This window comes from Phyllostomus discolor, chromosome 8, assembly GCF_004126475.2.
Source record: "Phyllostomus discolor isolate MPI-MPIP mPhyDis1 chromosome 8, mPhyDis1.pri.v3, whole genome shotgun sequence".
In the NCBI taxonomy this organism is placed as follows: domain Eukaryota; kingdom Metazoa; phylum Chordata; class Mammalia; order Chiroptera; family Phyllostomidae; genus Phyllostomus; species Phyllostomus discolor.
Window position 1 is genome coordinate 3,289,140 of NC_040910.2, and position 18,893 is coordinate 3,308,032.

An 18,893-nucleotide genomic window follows, 5' to 3' on the forward strand; every position below is an offset into this window, starting at 1 on the left:
GATCAATCGCCTTCTGGAAACCAGGGAGATGCCTCAAGCTGGTCCGGATGGTCAGCCACTTCATTGGTCCAAGCTACCCAGGCCCTAGTTTCGCCGCGCATGCTCTTTGCGCGGGAACGGACTTGCGCCTGAACGGTAAGTTAGGTGTTTAAGGTGGCACAGACGCTTCGGCGGTGCTGGGTAGCTAGAGTTGCGCGGTCGTGGGGAGAACGGAGCGTTATTTTTGCTTCTTTAGTTCAGTATTCTCAAGTGGCACATTTTAGGAGCTTGAAGCTGGTATTAGGTTTCGCGGATTTAAGGCGGTACTGCTGGACCGTCCCCCGCACGCCCGGCGTCTGCGCGGATGATGGCGAGGAGCACGCGCGCCTCTCGCAGGGCCCTTGCTCCCCGGGGGAGAAGAGCCGACTGTGTCTGTGACCTTGACGCTCTGGTGGTGTCAGGGGAAGAGAGTGACGGTCGTTCCCGTTACTAAGGGTGAGCAAAGGGTACGTTTAAAAGATTCGAAACCTTCAGCCTAAAGTATGTCGTCTTGCTTGTTAAACACATTTAGAGAAGTAATATTCATCTTTAAGAAAATAGTTCAGTTTTATATGTTGGTGGGTGTTTCCCGGTTGTGCTGGAGTTATAAAGACTTTTTATTTAAAACAAAGGAAGGAAACCCCCCGAGTTCATAATTAGTAAATTTTCCTGAATTTAAAAATAACTTAGGTGGAAAAAATTCAGATGAAAGTGATCGCAGAAATGACATTTTTCTCAAAACAATTTCTGCTACCCATGTACTCTGGAAACTTAATTTTCATTTTCCTTTCTTTTATATCTTTGTGGTGAATTCTAAGGGAAACTTCTGGAGATCTTTAAAAGGAAGCAATTTTAAGTATTTCCACGAGTTAGGGTTTCATTGTGCTGGGACACTTGAATCTATCTGACCAACCAAGATCAAAATAAAACCGTTCCGAAGGGAACCAACTGTGTCCGATGAAACGACAACTGGGTAAACTGAGGAAAGCCTGGCCTCACCAGGGAGCAGGCCATGCCCTCTGCTCCCAGACAGGCAGGCAGGAGCCTGCCGGTGGGCCCGTGGGTCCGCCCAGCGGGCTGTCCCCCACGGCAGCAGGAAACAGGCGCAGGGAAAAGACTTGCTTGTCGGGCGGTTCCTGTCCGTGATTCCCCATCCGGGGATCTAAACAAGGCGCCTGTCCCCCGGTGACCCCTGCCCGGCTCTGAGTCCTCTGACCCCTCACCTCTCCTCCTGCCTCCACCAGGTGGTGACTCACCAGGGACTTAGAACACACGCAGGTCTGTGTCACAGTGGTTTTCAGCCCCCGGGCAGGTGGCGTGGAAAAGGTGACCCAGCAGAGAGGGGAGGCCGAGGGAGGGGGGTGACCACAGCCTTCCCAGGGGCTCTGCGGGGCGGGGACCCGTTTCTGAGCGAAGGGAGAGGGGAGGCCGACAGAAGGGGAAATGGCTTTGTTAGCCATGGAAGCGACGTGAACTTGGCGACTTGAGAAATCAGCAGGAGAACAGGGTGACTCGTTCTTCAAAGGCGCCCGGTGGAAATGAGAGCGACGACCGCTCACTCACGGAGCGAGGGGAACAGCTGAATGGACCCGGGCTGGAGCAGGAGTCCGGGGGGTGCACTGCTCTGAGGAGGAGGAGGGGGAGGAGGAGGAGGGGGGGGAGGAGGAGGAAGGGGCTGATGAGCCACCCCGGTTGCATGCTCCGTGCAGTGGGATGCGCCGGGGCCTGGTGTCCGTCACCAGACACGAGGGCCGGTGCGTCGTCGTCCAGGCTCTGAAGGTCCACCAGAGCCGGTCAGCGCTGGGCCGGGCTCCCTTGCAAGAGGCGGGATGCACACCCACTGAGAGTCATGTTTTGCTGTGAAAAGCGGGCCTCGTGGGAAGTCACAGGGAGGCTCGCAGGGCTGCTTTCTGCAGTCACGTCTTCTCACGCGAGAGGTCGCGGGCACACAGAGTCCCCCCAGGGTCCGTGCTCCTGGGGCGACGTCGGCACGGGGTTCGATAAGCCTGACTCTGATCAGAGTAGATTTAGTAGCTCTGTTTTCTTTCTCCGCAAAATAACGTAGGCATTCTGAGAGGTCTTCTGTACTTTGACTTCTGTTTTTAAAACATTTTATTTATTTATTTTTAGAGAGGGAAAGGAGGGAGAAAGAGAGGGAGAGAAACACCAATGTGTAGTTGCCTCTCGCATACCCCCTACTGGGCACCTGGCCCACAACCCAGGCATGTGCCCTGGCTGGGAATTGAACCCGAGACCCTCTGGTTCCCAGGCTGGCGCTCAACCCACTGAGCCATACCAGCCAGAGCTGACTTCTTTTTTAACTTCAAGAAGCTCAAGGCCTTTCCAGAACCTCACAGCCCACCATGTGAAGCCACGGTGCCTCTATCATGAACCAAAGTTAAAGGTAAGGAATCCAGCTGGAAAGCACAGGCGTAGCATTAGACCCATGTAAGTTCAAGGCCAGTTTCGGCCACTCGCAGGGGACGATACCTACTCCCGGCACCGCCCCAAGACCTGGGCACCCGGGCCTCATCCTGGCACCCTGGCCCTTCCCTGCTCCAGGGCGCCTGCTCCCCCTCCCTTTGACCTCACCTTCTCCACGTGGCTGGGAGTCTGCGGGTCCGGGAGGGGGACAGGGTCACTCTCCCAGAGCCAGTGTCTGCCTGTAGTCTGGGCACCCTGGGCCCCGGAACTCTGGAGCCACGCAGCAGGGCCCGCTGCAGGGAAGCCGGGGAGTCTCCCTAGGGCGTGTCTGCACGAGGTAGACAATGGTGCCGTGTCGCTGCTGTCAAGGGGAGGGGTCGCAGAGGGGGGTGGGAGCAGATGGGGCCGGGATGAGGAGGCCGCAGTGTCCCCACACGTGCATGACATTCCTGGGACGTGAGGCGGGGCGGGGGCTGGAGAGAAAGGCCCTCCTTTGTACGCTGGCCCCCACCCAGAGAGGTTAGAAACCAGCCTTATCCACCCAGTAAAGTTACTGTGAGGTGTCAATGGGCTAATGTCTGTGAAACACTTAAAATAAACACTTCTATTTGTTTATGCTCGTACAACTATGCACGATAAAAGCTCCGAAGGAGTGGTTGCTTATGGAGGTTACTATTTCAAGTTTTGTGTTTTTCAAATTTTACATCATCAGCACATGTGTTGCTTTTGTAACTGGAAAAACAGTCAAACAGTATATGGCAAAGCTAAAAACATTGTCTTTCCTTGCCACGTGATCTCAGAGCTGGGAGTGACCTGGTCTCCTTTTCCTGGCCTCTCACCTGACCTCCGGAGACACATTTCACATTTCCTCCTGAAGTCCTGCAGCTCTTCAGTAAAGAGGAATAAATGACATTCTCATAATTATGAATTTTGGCTTTTTAAGTGACTTTATCAAATATGATCCTCCGCAGTTCCCAATCCTCATTTCAGTTTCCGACGGGTCCCCGAAGAAATAGCCACAGAAGCACTTTGGTGAGGTTATTTTGGCAAACATTCGAAGGTCAAATTAGGTATTGCCATTAGAATATTTTTACAGGCAACTCACACAGGTTCTCTCGGCCAGTAGATTCCAGCAACTGCAGCAATGCAGCTCTCCAAAACCCAGCTCCATCCACCGCCTGCTTGTCCCTGTCTTCAGGGTCTCTGTCATAGTTAGTGCCCGCAGATGCTGAGTTTCTATGAGCTTCAGACGCAGTCTCAACGGCGACCGTGACCTTACAGCTGACCGTTAATAGAAAATATTTTCTCTGGGACAGCTTCTTGGGTTTCACTAAGGATAAAGGCACAATTCAGATGGTTGCACTTGAGTTATGAGACGAGAATGCGGTAGGTCATGGTCCAGGCTGCATCCCGCCCGGCTTCGTGGCGCGGCGTCAGCTCGAGGAAGCTCCCGCGGGTGGAGACGAGGGTCCCTGGGTCCTCGGAGCTAACTCAGGTATTTATGGGCGTCCTTACAGTTTTTTTTAAAATATATAATTTCAGGTAACTTAATGGAATAATAATTTTCCCATGGGATGGTGGCTTTTAAATAAGTCCTTACCCAAGGTTATGTGTATTGATTTGGAAGAGAGGGAGAGAGAGAGGGGAACATTGTAGTAAGAGCGAAATATCGATCGGTTACCTCCCTCATGCACCCTGACCAGTGACGAACTTGCAACCTAGGCACGTGCCCTGACCAGGAATCCAACCTGCGACTTTTCAGTGGACTGGACAACACTCAGCCCACTGAGCCACCCGGCCAGGGCAAGGGGGCGAGTGGCTTCCCCCACCTCCGTTTTGCTTTCGGTTGAACTCAGTTTGTTCCCCCGGGGGATCTCGTGCCAGATGGACCCTGGCTGCTCCAGGTGAGGCTGACGAGCAGAAGCCTGCCGGTTTGAAACACCGTCAGACCTGAGGTCGCCGGGCGGCCGTGGGGTTGTGACATGCTGACACGCGGCGACCCCGCGTCCTGCCCTAGCCGATCGGGACACTTCTTCACTGAGGGGTTCTGTTTCTCTGTGGTGGAACGGACGTAAATGCTTTCCAGAGTCAGATGTTCGAGGGACTGAACAGGTGAGTTGTGTGGAGATGAACCTCCCTCTCCGTGTATCTAGTATGTTTCAACCCGAGTCTGTACAGCAGGCACGCCTGTCTGGGCCCCTTTGGTGTGCAGGCCTCTAGAGCGTGCTTATTCCTGTCAGAATTCTCAGGATTGAGAAAAAGGCCTGTGTAGCCCTGGCTGGGCAGCGCAGTTGGTTACAGCGTTGTCCCAATATGCGCAGGCTGTGGTTCGATGCCCGGCGAGGGCATGTGCATGCAAGAAGCAACCAACGAATGCATCAGTAAGTGGAACAAATCTTTCTCTCTCCCTCTCTCTTTCTCTCTCTCTCTTCCCCTGCCCCCCTAAAATCAGTTTTAAAACAGAGAGAGAGAGAGAGAGAATAAACCTTTGTTGGTCTCATAGACTTCGGGGACATTATTAACGAGTGTACGTATCTCAGCCGCAGCGGTCAAGATGGGCATTTTCGGAGCTGAGAGGGCCGTGAGCGTGTGTCAGGATCATGCAGCGAGGTCAGTGGGCAGCCCGCGTCTGTCCGGTGGACCACGGGAGATCTGCAGTGGGTGCTGGTGGGTTTGGAGCAGCCTGAGACAGAATTCCTCCGTCCGGTGCCTCCAAATTTTACTCCAGTATGAGATGCTTTGGTCAGTTATTTTTGAAAACAAAACAAAAATGAAACAGAAAATCTAGAAAAAAAGTTGTCATTCCTCTATCAGTTATGCGGGAGACAGAGGGATAATTTGCAGGGAGAGATGTGATTATGGACTAAATTTTAACAACCGAGTTTGAATATAACCTCATCGAAACGTCCAGATTCCCCCATCGACTCCATTCTTACTTTTCCCCTCACGAGAAAGTGAAGACTGACCCTTTCAAATAAGAAACAAGTCACAGAGAAGTTATTTCTCAAAGGAACCTGTTGACTCATGTTTGCTCTTATCCTGGGGCCCTATTTCCAATAACTGGTTTTTTTTTTTTTTGGAGTTAGGAGCCTATTCATGGCAGCTTTACTATTTTTCTGTAGAGCCCATCTGGAACTGTGCGTGCGTGTCTGTGTGTGTGTGAAAAATGGCTCTCGGATCAGCTCTATTTGCATCGGTATTTCCAGTGGAAATGTCAAGTGTGACCTCTGTCTTGTTCGGGTGTCTAATCCTATTTTAAAGCCCCGTCACGCCCCTGCTGAGGGTCAGTGCCCCCGAGAACAGAACCCCTGCACCTGCTCCCCCTTTCCCCCCCTCGCCCCCTCCGCCCGGAGCCGGGGGATGTGCCGGAGGGCGGACAAAACGACGCCGTGCTCCAGTGACCGCCGAGTCGGAAGACGCCTCCAGACTTGGGAATGTCCTCGAGTGAGTTCTGAACCCATGAGAAAATAAACACAAAAATAAGCAAACCTGAAAAGGGAAAAGAAAAAGAAAAAAGAGCACGGGAGAACACTGTCACTGCTACAAATATCAGGGCTCACACACCCTTGAGCTTTCCCATACAGGCTGTAAGAAGAGCCCAGCTCTTACCAAGGCAGGATGCAAAAATCAGCGCCGCTGACATTCCAGCGATAGGGGAAAAATTGTTCGTATGAAAGCACTGTGGGAAGCCTGAACAAGGAAGTCCCGATCACCATAGCGACTGCGTTTGCTTTGCCTGTTTCCCCAAAGCAGTGTTGAATAGTTACGCTTCGCGAGCTGACTGAGGCAGCAAATGACTGGAGATGACCTGAATAGTCAAAGGGTTGTATCATTTAAAGACGATGTTCTGTAAAATTCAGCTCCATCTGCCAGCGCTCGGGCTGGGTCATAATTTCCCATCCCAGGCATTGTCGGGGCCTTAACAAAGAATGTCTCTCTGGAGTCCAACCCACTGGAACTACGTAGTTCGTCGTTTTACTGTCTTTGCTTTAAAGCCAACCAGGAGGGGAAGAGCAGAACCCCCACTGAAATCCTGCTGAAACTGTCACGTTCACTGTGGACAGCGGTACCTGAGAACACCTTCACCAGAAAACGCCCAAGTGAACAACCTTTCTGGCCATTTTAACGTTCTGACTGTTTTTTCCAAAACCATCCTAATGTCCACATTTTCTTGTAAAAAGAAGCCTTGCTGGTATTCCCCGAGCCAGTAATAGAAACACAGTCTATCTTTCATTGTGCACCAGGCTCCAAAATCCAGTGCAGGACGCAGCCTTTCAGCACATGTCCCCCTCCCCGGGGCCTGAGGTCTGGCCCCTGCACCGGCTGGCTCACCGGGCTCCGGGCCGGCCAGCTCCCACCCCACCCCGTCCAGGCCGCTTTCCACTGCGAGGGGTGTCCTTCCAAAAGGCCCCGTGGCAGTCTTCCCCGAGGGCCTCCCTCCGAAGCCGAGAGTGAACCACACACATGGCAGCGGCCACAGGGAGTGACCAAACGCGTTGGAAGGCCAGTGGTGGAGGAGAGTGCCAGGGTTCAGGGCGCTTCGGAGACCTGGGGAGTGGGAGTGACCCTCGCCCTGGGAGCCAGCGGTGCTGGGTGCGGGGGGCCCCCCGAAGACACAGGCAGACTGACTTAGCAGAGAGCGGGCAAGGGCGGGGTCAAAGGCCCAGAAGTGCCGTGGAGCACGGCTGGCACGGCCCCTTGAGGGGGGATTGCGGGAGCGGACTCCGAAAAGTGGGTGAGGCTCCGCTTGGGCCGGCCCTGGTTATCAGCTTAGATGCGTTTGTCCTGTGGGTCTCGGGAAGCCCTGGCAGATGCTTGGGCAGGATGGGGATGTTGTGGTCTAGGAAGGAGCACTGGAAATACAGAGGGCAGATCGGGTGGGGTGGGGCGGCTGGGGCGGAGGAGCCGGTTCGGAGGCAGGCACTGAGACCAAAGGTGCATGTCCAGACCATGACTGCAGGGAGGCCGTGAGTAGAGCGGAGACAGAGGGGAGAGGCGCTGGGGAGGACCCCTGTGTAGGGCTTAGACGTTACGTGGGTGTGATGGAGTGGACTAAAAGCGATTCTGAGGTTTCAGCTCTGACAACCAGCAGAAGCAGGGCCGCCGGGAGAAGCAGCCGGAGTCTCGTGTGCATGCAGTAGACTCTCATGGACTCTCAGATGTGAAGTGATTGCAATTCATCCAATTGACAGTGGCGCGGAGGTGGCTTGGGATGCAGGATTAGGGCTCCAGAGAGGATCCTGGCTAGAAACGCAGATTTAGGAATCTTATTAATGGAGGGCAATTGAAAGCCTTGGCAATGAGTAAGATTATTCAACAAGGACTAGCTTTGGGAAGGGACTCGTATTTCTGAGACAAGAAAGGAGCAGCAAGCAGGAACAGACCCATGCAACCTGCAGAGACGACTGGGTTTTAAAAGACAAGGCACGTGATTTAGCAGACAGTGTGCTGTGTGAGAACGGAGACGTGGTAGTAAAAGCCCCCGAACTGCGGCCGTCAGTGGAAAGAATGGGGGCGGACAGGGCACCCAGCTCACGTGAAGGGCATGAGATGGAACAGGCATGCCGCTGTTGGAGGTCAGAGACTCAAAAGCCAGGAGGAGCAAAGGACTGGAGGTGTCAGAGAAAGTGGCACAGGGGTACGAAAGCAGGTAAGGGTGAGCACGATTCCCATTGTACAGATGAGGAAACCGAGGCCAAACCAAGCGCCCAAGGACACAGAGCAGATGAGCGGCAAATTTAGAATTGGAACTCGGTGGCCGGCTCCTCAGTCCACATTCCCCACTGCTCTGCCGTTCTCCAGAATCTGACGTCTTCTGGTGCATGGCGCCAGCGGCGCCTTTGCGAGCGATGGCAGATATGAGTAACCGTTCAGCAGTCTGAAGCATGTGCTTCCTGGGCGGTTGGGTAAACTCCCTCTTACCCAGCACCCGCTTTCTCAGCTGTGTGCAGGAGGAAATCCTTTCTCACTCACTTGTGTCTCGGTGGGACTCCGGCAGAAACATTCAAACCTGCAGAAAAGAAAACCTCCTGTGACAAAGGGTGTCTCCCCATGTCTCCCCACGCGGAACAGCAGGGCTGGGCCTCAGCTGTCCGCCTTCCCCTTTCTCGCAGCCCTGACCGGTCACCACCCTTTAGAGCTGGTATCTGGGGGATCTTTCAGAGAGGAGTTTAACCTGAGGACCATGGCGAAGTAAGTTTTATCTGTTTGTTTCTCTAGCTTTAAGGAGGGACGATGGAGATACAACATCGTGTGAGCTTAAGGGGTACAGCGAGAGGATTTGATACCCACGTGTATTGTGAAAGGGTTCCCAGGATGAGGTCAGCTGGCACATCCGTCTCCTCACAAAAGTGCAGCGTGTATATGTGCATGTGTGTGCGTGTGTTGAGAACATTGAAGATTTGCTCTCTCAGCAACTTTAAAGTGTATAACACAGTGTGGTTAACACAGACACCATGCTGACTATGAGGTCCCCAGGACTCACTCATCTCATAGTTGGACGTTGGGACCCTTCTGACCCAGAGCAGTCCGGTGTCAGAAGAACCGTGAAGGATGCCATGTTGGTCCAGGAGTTCCGACTCCTGGGGTTCCGGGGAGAGCACACACCTGGACCTGCCGTGGAGCCGTGTGCCCTGAGACGGAGCTTCTGGCTCATGCCCGTCTCCTTCCCACGAAGGTGGAGACCAGGGCATGCCTCTTTTGACTGCCCCCGGTCCCGAACGTGTTATTCAGAGGAGTTCAGGTCCCATTAATGAGAAGTTTGCGTTTCGTCTCTGTGGCCTGTCAATGTTTATCTTTATAGACGAGACTGTAGGAAGCATAACAGTGATAAAAAGTCTTGTTAAAAATAAGTCTCGCCCTGGCTGGCATAGCTCAGTGGATTGGGCGTGGGCTGCGAACCAAAGTGTCGCAGGTTCGAATCCCAGTCAGGGCGCATGCCTGGGTTGCAGGCCATGACCCCCAGCAGCCACACATTGATGTTTCTCTCTCTCTCTCTCTCTCTCTCTCTCTGTCCCTTCCCTCTCTAAAGATAAATAAATAAAATCTTAAAAAAAAATAAGTCTCTAGAACTTTTTGAAGCTGTAGTAAATTCTTATCAAATGCTCTTGAATAGCTCATCTAGTGTTTGAAATCTAGTTCATTCTGATTTACGAAAACTGTGACCGGGGTTGCTCACACACGTACAGAATGAGCAGTGCCTGTAACAAGCGTATTTCCAATTGGAAGTCGCTTTGCCGAGTTACCAAAGCGGAGAGCCGTCTGCCCAACACCAGTAAGTGTTTGGCCTGCTTGAGCCACTAGAGAATTTACAGTACACATAAGATTACATTCTCTTGTCCGGATCACGGCCCAACACAGAAGTATCCTTTATCTTCAAGACCTTTTAAAACGTCCGGTTTGTTTGTTTGGTGTTGCTAAGTGTGTACCCTTCTCCGAAGAACAGAATAAGACAGATGCTCTTTGCAGTAAACATGCCCACACCCAGGGTGCCCCCACGTGCCAGCGTGTGGCTGTGCTTCCGGTGGGCCCGTGAGTGTAATCCTCTCACGCCACATCATTCACATACGTGTACACCGTTTCCGTTTGCCCATGCACGGACAACCTTAAAGTACGGGCGACAAGGAGCATCTGCTCACTCCAGGTTTGTATGAACATTGCCAGGTTTAACATGTCCATAAATGTTTTCTCTAACAGTTCTAAAAGCACCAAATATTTGACCAACAGTGCCGAGGAAGAGATAAAATAGATAGCTAAAATGTGAGTGGCCCAGCAAGCAGGATTCCTCCATACCGAGTTTCTGAATTTTATACTAGAATGATTCTAAACACATGTGGCTATACGCTTATCAGATTTCCAAAAACGAACCTTCCATAAAAATCACACTGGGCCCCTCAGCTGTGCTTTCTTCCATTATTTATCAACAAATTGAAAACAAATGTTCTTTAAGAAAAAAGGACGGTGAACCGAAGGCAGCTGTCAGGATGCGCTGTTCTCTGGCGTCCCCTGTGATCATGCTGTGGCAACGGGTGTCCATTTGGACATGCGAGTGCGTGCATCTGTTGTAACACCAACTAGATGGTTTGTTTAATGTAACGAAGGTTCTGAGTAAATAAGCGAGGGACGTGGGGCACATGCAGCTATTTTCATTTTGGATGTGTTCGCTGTGAATATACGTTAAAAAGAAGGCATTTGGGGGAAACTCTTTGGAAGTGACTTAATAAATGTTACACCGATGGTTCTGGAAATTTTCCTTCCCCAGCACCTGGAGGTTACGGAGGAGCCTGTAGGCACGGAATGCTGGGTCAGGAAGCCAGGTGACAGACACAAGCTCAGAAAGTGCATGCGTACGATACTGGAGGGCTGACTCATTCCGACCAAAACATGTCCTTTATGTAATAAACACATTTTGTTTAATTTAGAAAAAAAGACATATTCAATTAATAGGCTTATTTTAAAAGTTGAACATTTCGTCTAACATGCTAGGAAAAAATTTTCATTTAACTTAACAAGTATCATCCTTTCTGGATGTGCTCCTTTGAGAAGGGCGTAACATCACGGAGAGAGAATCCCTGCCAGGAGTGCGTGCTCGAAGTTTAATCATCAGGAACATTCCACTGAAAAAAAAGAGAATGAATTCTTCAGCCACGTCGATGCCGTCGATGACAAAAGAAAAAGAGACTAAGGGAATTTTCAAAATTAAAGAACACTGAAGAGACGTGGAGACTAAATGCAATGCCTGGCCTTAGGCTGGGTTCAGTTCTGAAGGGGAAACGGTTATAGAAAAGCATCGTCGGGGCCGGTGGCCAATGAGGAGGACGGATGGTAACTAGATCGCAGTGTTGCGTGGATGTAAAATCTGCCGAGGCCGACGGCCGCGCCGTGGCTGGGTGACAGAGCACCCATGTTCTCAGCACGTGCGCGCGGAGGCCTCTGGGCGAGGGCCATGGGATGAGCCACAGCAACGAGGACACAGGGGCCAAAAGTCAACGACAGGAGAGTCCGGGTGAAGGGTCTGTGGGTGCTCTTTGGGTTGCTGCTGCTTCTCAGCGTGCATTTATTTCCAAATAAAAATGGACGATGAAAACACAAAAAGCCACTTCACCGGAAAAGGACGAATTTCTGGGGAGCAGGAACTCTGCCCGGGGTAGACGCTGTTGTGGAAATACCAGGCCCACGGCCACTAGGTGTTATCGCACGAGAGTTCAGGGGTCCAGGACCGAAGGAAAGAATCCAACTGGCATGCCGAATTAGATTTTGTTTTTTAATGCCATGGCGACCGACGTAAAAAAATAAGCAGGGTCCATCGATTCTGTCTTGGGGGGACCAGGGCTTATGGCGTCCCCTTTGGTTGTGACCCTTAAGTTCCAAAGGGTCTCCCTTGGCAGTCTCACTCAGCTGGTCCCCAAGTCCTGAAGGGGTCTCTCGGCCCCCCGATTTCTCTCTGGGAGATGTGTATAGATCCCTTCCATATGGTCACATGTTGTTTACAATTGTATTAGAAAGTGTTTGATGGAACACACTTCATGAGAGCAAATTTCAAGTATTTTTAACTGCATGGAATTTGCCACCTGAAAATCCCACAGTCCTTCACACAACTCTCTTTCCCTGGGAAGTGTGGTGGACAGTTGTCCCCATATAGAGGGACAGAGGATGCAAAGGGCCTCTCCACCAGCTTCTGTCTTTATCTTTGTTTGAGCAACAGCTCCCTGCTCCTCTCCTTGCCACCTTTTCCTTATTTTTTGTTTGTTTGTGGTAAAATCAGTCTAAAGATTGAAACACATTCAATAAATTGTCATGTACCCTATAGATCCAGTTTGTAATTCATGATGAAAGGGCTTTGACCATGCGATTCCATTTTTTTTTTACGTGAGTGGATGGGCAGACCATAACAACAAGGTCTGTTCTAAAACTGGGCACAGAAGGTGTGGCGGGCAGGTGGGCCGTGTCAGCATCGCCTGGGGCCTCGGAGCAGAGCGCTGGGAACGATGGAGAGGGTGTGGTGGGCGCCGTGCAAGTGTGACAAATAGCAACAACGGCAAGTTGCATTTTGCAAGTGATGACAACTTTACATGATATAAAAAGATAATTTTGACATCTTTTTGAGATAGCTGTTACTTTATTCCCATCTTACTGATAAGGAAACTGAAATTTAAGGAGGTTAAGTATAATCTTTCTAAGGACCCGGAGGAGCCAGAGTTCTGTCTGAGGACTGTTTGCTTCCATAGCCTGTGCTTTCATACATGGCAGCAGCCTCTGTCATAGCTTCACATGGAAAGCACACACGCACACATGCACACATAGGCACACAGACATGTGCACATGTATACACGCAGACACAGGCATAGCACACCCAATGCACATTTGCACACACAGAAACACACATGTACACATGCAGACACAGACACACACCCAGTACACAAATGCACACACAGAAACACATGCACATGTGCACACAGTGTCATACCCAGAGACACACAGTGCACACCCGTTCCCACACGCAGGACCAGACACACAGGCGGACACCCCCCCCCCCCCACCTCCAGGAAGCGCTGCCTGAGCGCGTCGGCCGCTGGTTCAAAAGCCCATTCATCAGGCCGCGCTGGATGTGGCTGGAGCACGAATGAATGACAGCAGTGTGTGAGCACAGCCCCGGAGAAGAAAGAGTACAAACCTCCTGAAAAACGGCTCCCAGAGAGGCACATCTGTGTCGATTTATAAGCACAGGGAAGCGTAGAGACACCACGGCCACGCAGCCCCTGCTCTGGGAGCAGAGGCACGGCATCCTGTGAGGCCAAGAGGCGGGGGTGGAAGTCCCCGCGAACAATGGCCGAAGATGCCAGCCGGGCGGGGGGCCCGTGGGGGGCGGGGACACATGGCGTGTCTCCCCCCGGCGGGGGGGACGAGCTCAGGAAGGAAGTGCAGGGCCGGCTCCAGCGCTGAGAGCGTCAGACGCCTCGCCCGCCCGCCCGCGCAGGTGCCCGGAGCAGAGCCTGGCACGCAGGGGGCCCGCCCCCGGTGGCTGGTTCCCAGCCTTGGCGCTCCAACCGATGGAGCCACGCTGCCCAGGGCTCTTTTTTTTTTTTTTTTCCTTTAGAAGAATTTATTGGTGTGACATTGGTTAATAAAATTATATAGATTTTTTCTTCTGTTTTGCTCTCACTCTTTCCATCTCTTCAGCCCGGCTGGAATTTCTTCCCTGGAAAGGTCCTGGAGGATCACAGACCTCGAGGCCGGAGAGCTCAGGCCGCCAAGGCCGTCTTCCCGCCCAGCTGGAGCTACTCCGGCGCTTCGGTCTCGCATAGCACGGGTTTCCTTGTGCCCCCGGGCCCTGGCGGCCTGGATGGACTGAGCGGGCTGCGGATGCGGCCTCGGTTCCCGGTCCCGACAGGTGTGGCCCCGGGCAGGACCGGGGACCAGGCCCTGGGAGGTCCAGTCCATTTCAGGCCTGACCTGCTGGCCGGAACTCAGGAGGCACGGGACAGTGAGGTCCCCCGACTACGTGGCTCCTTTTAAGGGGACGCTGCGAGGGCAGGTGTGCTGGGGCGGGGCGGGGGCTGGGCCTGGGAGCACCGAGAGCTCTCCCACCTGCTCTTTGCTCCAGGCCTCTGGACGACTCGTGAAAGGCATTCCTGGAAGAGAGGCGCATTTGTTCAACTTACGTAACTTCTCTCTGTCACCAGACTGGAGCAGTCTTTCCGGCTCGGGGCCTGTTGAACGGAGTCCAAGTGAAACCTCTCTCCCCGGCACGCTCAGAAACCTGACCGCGTGTGTCGGCTCCGCCCCGCGGCCCACGGCGCAGCAGCCGGCTGGCGGCCCGGCGGCCCCTCCGCCTCTGCGTGTCCCCGCAACGTTCGTTCCTCGTGCCCCGTGTGCGTCTGTCCCACCGTCCAAAAGAGTGGCACCAGCGTGTGGTGGAACCATTTCTATACGTGCTCTCAAGGCGGGGGGTGGGGGTGGGGGTGCGTGTGAGATCCACGTACGAAGCACAGGGGGCCTGTGTGATTTTGGAGCTGCACGGCCAGGTCCCGGAATGCGGGGGGTGTCGGGCCGCGTGTGTCGCTGGGGGCGCTGCTGCTGCTGCTCAGGGAGCGGGAGCCTGCGCATGCGCAGCCCTCAGAAAGGCGCAGGGCCTCAGCCCCGGGGCCCCCCAACCAGCGAGGGGCCTGCGGGCTCCTTCGCCTGCCAAGCTGTTGCTGCTCAATCAGGGCGGGCTTCACAGCCGCGGTTGCTCCCTGGCCCGGTCACCGTGCGCGGTGCTCCACGCACGGGAGCGCTCAACACTCCTCCAAGGGTTGGCACTAATTGCACGAGAAGAGGAATCCGAGACTCCTGCCACCCAGGCAGGCTTCTTCCTGGGAAGCGGGTCCTTGGATTGCACCTCCGAGGCTCTTTAAGTGACGTCACTCTCAGGAACGACCCCCCACCCCACCCCGTGCATTGTGGGTTTCCCTGCACGTGAGACCCCTTGCCCTTCCTGTGTTACCTGTGGGGGCGGGCCCTACTTCAGGGTAATGAGGGGGGAAGAGAGGGGCCTGGCTGTCACAGGGATGCTCAGGAGGGCTCCTCGCTGTATACAAGGGACACCAGGCCGGGCAAGCACCCGGTGGCCTGGGACAGAGAGAGGAAGACAAGGGCCGCCTGGGGCCAGGACAGGGGGTGGGGCTCCCAGAAGCAAGGGGCTGAAGTGAACCCGGGAAAGTCTGGCTGTTGGTGGGGGCGGGGTGCGGTGCATGGCTCTGCGTGCACAGCGCACTGGCGTTTCTGCAGGCGGCTACGGGGCCTGCCGGCTTCGAGGAGGGGGGGGCGCTCGGCTGTGTGCCGGGCGTCGTGTCGCTTGTCCCGCGACACCCTTGGCTTTATCTGCGAGCAAGCTTAGCGGTTTTGGCAGGCAGCGGGACCAGCTTGCCTTGGGAAGTGCCAGAAGTGGAAAATCTGAGTAAAAACCTTCAGGAAAATAACAATAAAATGTCCCTAAGAGTTAGAACTAATGACTTGAATATGTGTGGCTTATATTTTCAAGTTGAAAGTTAAGTTTCAAAGTGAGGCCTCTTATAACACTCAGGAAGCTGGCTATTTAAAAAAAAACTGCCATTATTTCTGAGACTTTCTATTTCAAATGATACTGTGTTTTTTTTTTTTAATGTTACTCCAAAGTGAGGAATGTGAGATGTCAGACAGGCTCTTACATGTTTTATTCCCTTTTCCACCTAGAAATGGGAATGAAAACATAAGCCGCTGAGAGGCCTGGATTCATGTGAAGTTATTGGTGATGCCCCATAAAACTATCAGCATGAAATTAAAATGCATTATGACTCAGGTGGGTAGGATGTTTGCTCTCTAAGCAGAACCAGAATCACTGACGGAAAATCAATGGCCTTTTGTGAAAATATCAAGTCTTTTCTCCGTGTGGACTGGTTCCCTTTTATGTGAAAGTTAATCTGAAATCACTGAGATGGAATGTTCCAGACATGGGCACCAGGAACAGAGAAGCCAGTCTTCGTGTTCTAGAGTTTAAAGAGTCTGAAGAGTTTAATTCAGAGTTAGGGACTTACATGACTTTTGGAAGAGCTTGGGGGTAAGGGAGGAGGGGGTGCACCAGGGCAGAGGTCATAACTCTGCCCCTGAAGGTCAGAGGGGCTGCCCCGAAGGTCAGCGGAGGTGGCAGGGACCCCCCAGTTCCAAACTCTTGGAGCACTTTGCACACCCTTGCCTGCAACCTGCTGTCCCCCTGGACCCTCTGAGACGCTCTCCCCACCTGCCTCCGTCTGCCAGGCCAAGGGCGAGGCCCTCCAAGCCTTGCCTGGGCCTGTGTGTGGAGACACCGCCACCTTCCACACCTGCCCCGAGTCCTCCTCTGATGCCCAGCGAGAGGCCCCGGGCCGCCCCAGGCTCAGAAGCAGGTCCGCACGAAGCCCACTTCTCTAAACTCCTGCAGGAAAATCAAATTCGACGGAATCACAGAACAAACGTGGATCCTGGCATGAATTCGTTTGTTTCTTCCTTCATTCAACACGATACACTTTGACTAGGCAGGCCCCGGGCCGTGTGCCGGGACAGATGTCGTGGAGAGGTAGATGAACGCTTGCTTCGTGTAGCTGGGGGACCCACACGGAACGGGGATGGGCCCTGAGGATGGCGGACCCAGGCGTACGGGGGCGGGGCTGCAGCGTGAACGCGCATCTCCAGCAGCGCGGTCACCCGTTGCTGGTATTCGACCTCTCTGGCCCTGCGTCTGCCCACCTCGGTGAGGTCCGATGCTCCAGGGGGACAGGGAAGGAGCCCGTGTATGATTTTATGCCTTACAAGTCTTGCACAGGAGAGGAGACACCAAGTAAATGTCAGATGGACGAAGGTGGGCCGCAGTTCAGCGTTCCGTACGGAGTCAGGAGGTTCCAGGTGAAGCAGATGGACGACATGTCTTCGTTTTGCCCGTGATTCTCGCTCAGACGTGGACAAGGCTCCATGGGAGCGACTGGCCGTATGTGCCTCAGTTCTTTTGCCCAGTACCTGGGATCTAAGCCTTGACCCTCTGGTTCTCAGAGTTCTGGTTACAGGGTGGATCCCCCACCCCACCCCCCATCTGAGTGCCTGAAGGGGGCAGGGTTAAAAGGTAACCGAAACTATCAAAAGATAAACATGCCAGTGAGCGTATCAGACTAGCATGCCATTACACCCGGCATCTGCCCCAGGGAGGTTCCCCCCGAGCAGGAGGCTGCTTTGCCATAAAGACGCAAGTGAAAAACGAAAGCTCTCACGAACTCAGGAGAATAATTGAGGTTAAACGCCTATATCGAATGCAGTATGGACACGTGGGCAGCGTGGCTGTTTACCTCCCAGGAGAATGACCCAATGGGTGAAGCTTACAGGTGGAATAAATGTAAGTCGGTGCATGGTTACCTATTGGGGAGCATGTTGAAAGCCCACAACTTCTCAGAAGCAGATCTCGTGGTGAATTATACCCATCCTTTCCTCTTCCTTGTTGCCCCCAAATGTAAATGAGAGTCCGTTTCCTGCTCTCCTTTTGTGTTCATTCTATCACAGCTGAGATCGTCAGAAGCAGCAATATCCCGAGAGTGCAGTGTTTTCGGCTCTCTCTCCATAGCAACACATGCCAGATCATGTCCTCTCTCCGTGTTTGATGCTCCCCATTCAGAAACAGCCTCGGTCCCTGGACGGGTTAGCAAGACCGGGCTGCAGATTGCACCGCTGTCTGTGAACACCTACCCGGTCAGGTGTGCCGAGTAAGAAGGCAGCCAACTCTGGCGAACTTCCCGTGGCTCACTTTCCCCTCCCGCTCCCCCGCCTGCCCCACACCACCGCCAGCACATTTTTTCCCCGCCTGGGCTGCGTCCCGTGAGGAGCAGATGGGTCCCAGCCACGGCCCGGAGATGGGAAATCTGTTTGGGGACAAGCTGTTTCTTATTCCTAGCCAGCTGCCTGCGCTTCTGTCTTCCCACGGTCTGCTGGGAAGTCAGGAGCCCTCGCTGTATCTGTGAAGGGGTGTCCTTCTTCCGCCCTTTCCGTCTCCGGGCTGTGCATTCTCTCTCTGGTGGTGGTTTGCGACGTGTCTTTGAGGAGGAGGGTCTGTCACAGCAACAGGAAGAGAGAGGTGCCCCCAGGGGCCCCCACCCCCCCCCAGGGCAGTGTCCGAGTGGTGGTGAGCCCTCCTTTTCTTTGATTTTTGACTGTGAAAGAAAAAAGGAACTCATTCCCCCTCCCACATCCTTCTCTCCACTTCAGACCGAAGTGCATTTCATGACTTCTCGGTGGTCAAGTTCAGATGTGCCGATAATTGTTCCAAAAAGGATCAGCTTGGACACAGGAGCAGGGGCCCCAGAGTGGGGCCGGTGTGTCGTGGGGCTGCGTGCCTCCCTCGACCATGCGGAACCGTTTAATCCGTTAATTGGCTTGACTTAATCTGTCTCTACTAGGCATGTGATGAGAAGAAGACAGTAAGGCGACATTTCTGGGGAATGTTAATATCCAAAAATTATGGATTGCTGTGTTGGCTTTATTTTATTTCCTGTGACAACCAATCAACCAAAATATTTACCGGGTGCCATTCCAGGCAAAGCACAGTGCCACGTACTGTTGGGAAGCCGACTGCACACCCCGAGGGGCGGAGCTCACGCGGTTGCCAGGGAGACCCTCTGTCTGTGACGCCTGAGAAGACCCGCCCTCCCCCTGCATCAGCGTCAGGGCAGTTTCTTGTCTAGCGTAGCGTGAGCAGTTTCGGGGGTTGGGGGGTGTTGTACGGGATGGAGAAGTAATCTTACTGCGCACAGGTTAACCCGAGAAGCTGGGTATCGGATTGGAACGGCCGTGAATGAACATGGAATGGGCACCAGGTCTCGAGTGGAAGGCTTTGACAGTGGCAGCGTGGAGGGGCTGCCACTGGAGAAGGCTGCGTGGTCGCCTATCGGGTGGCCCCCGGAGACGGCGCTTCCCTG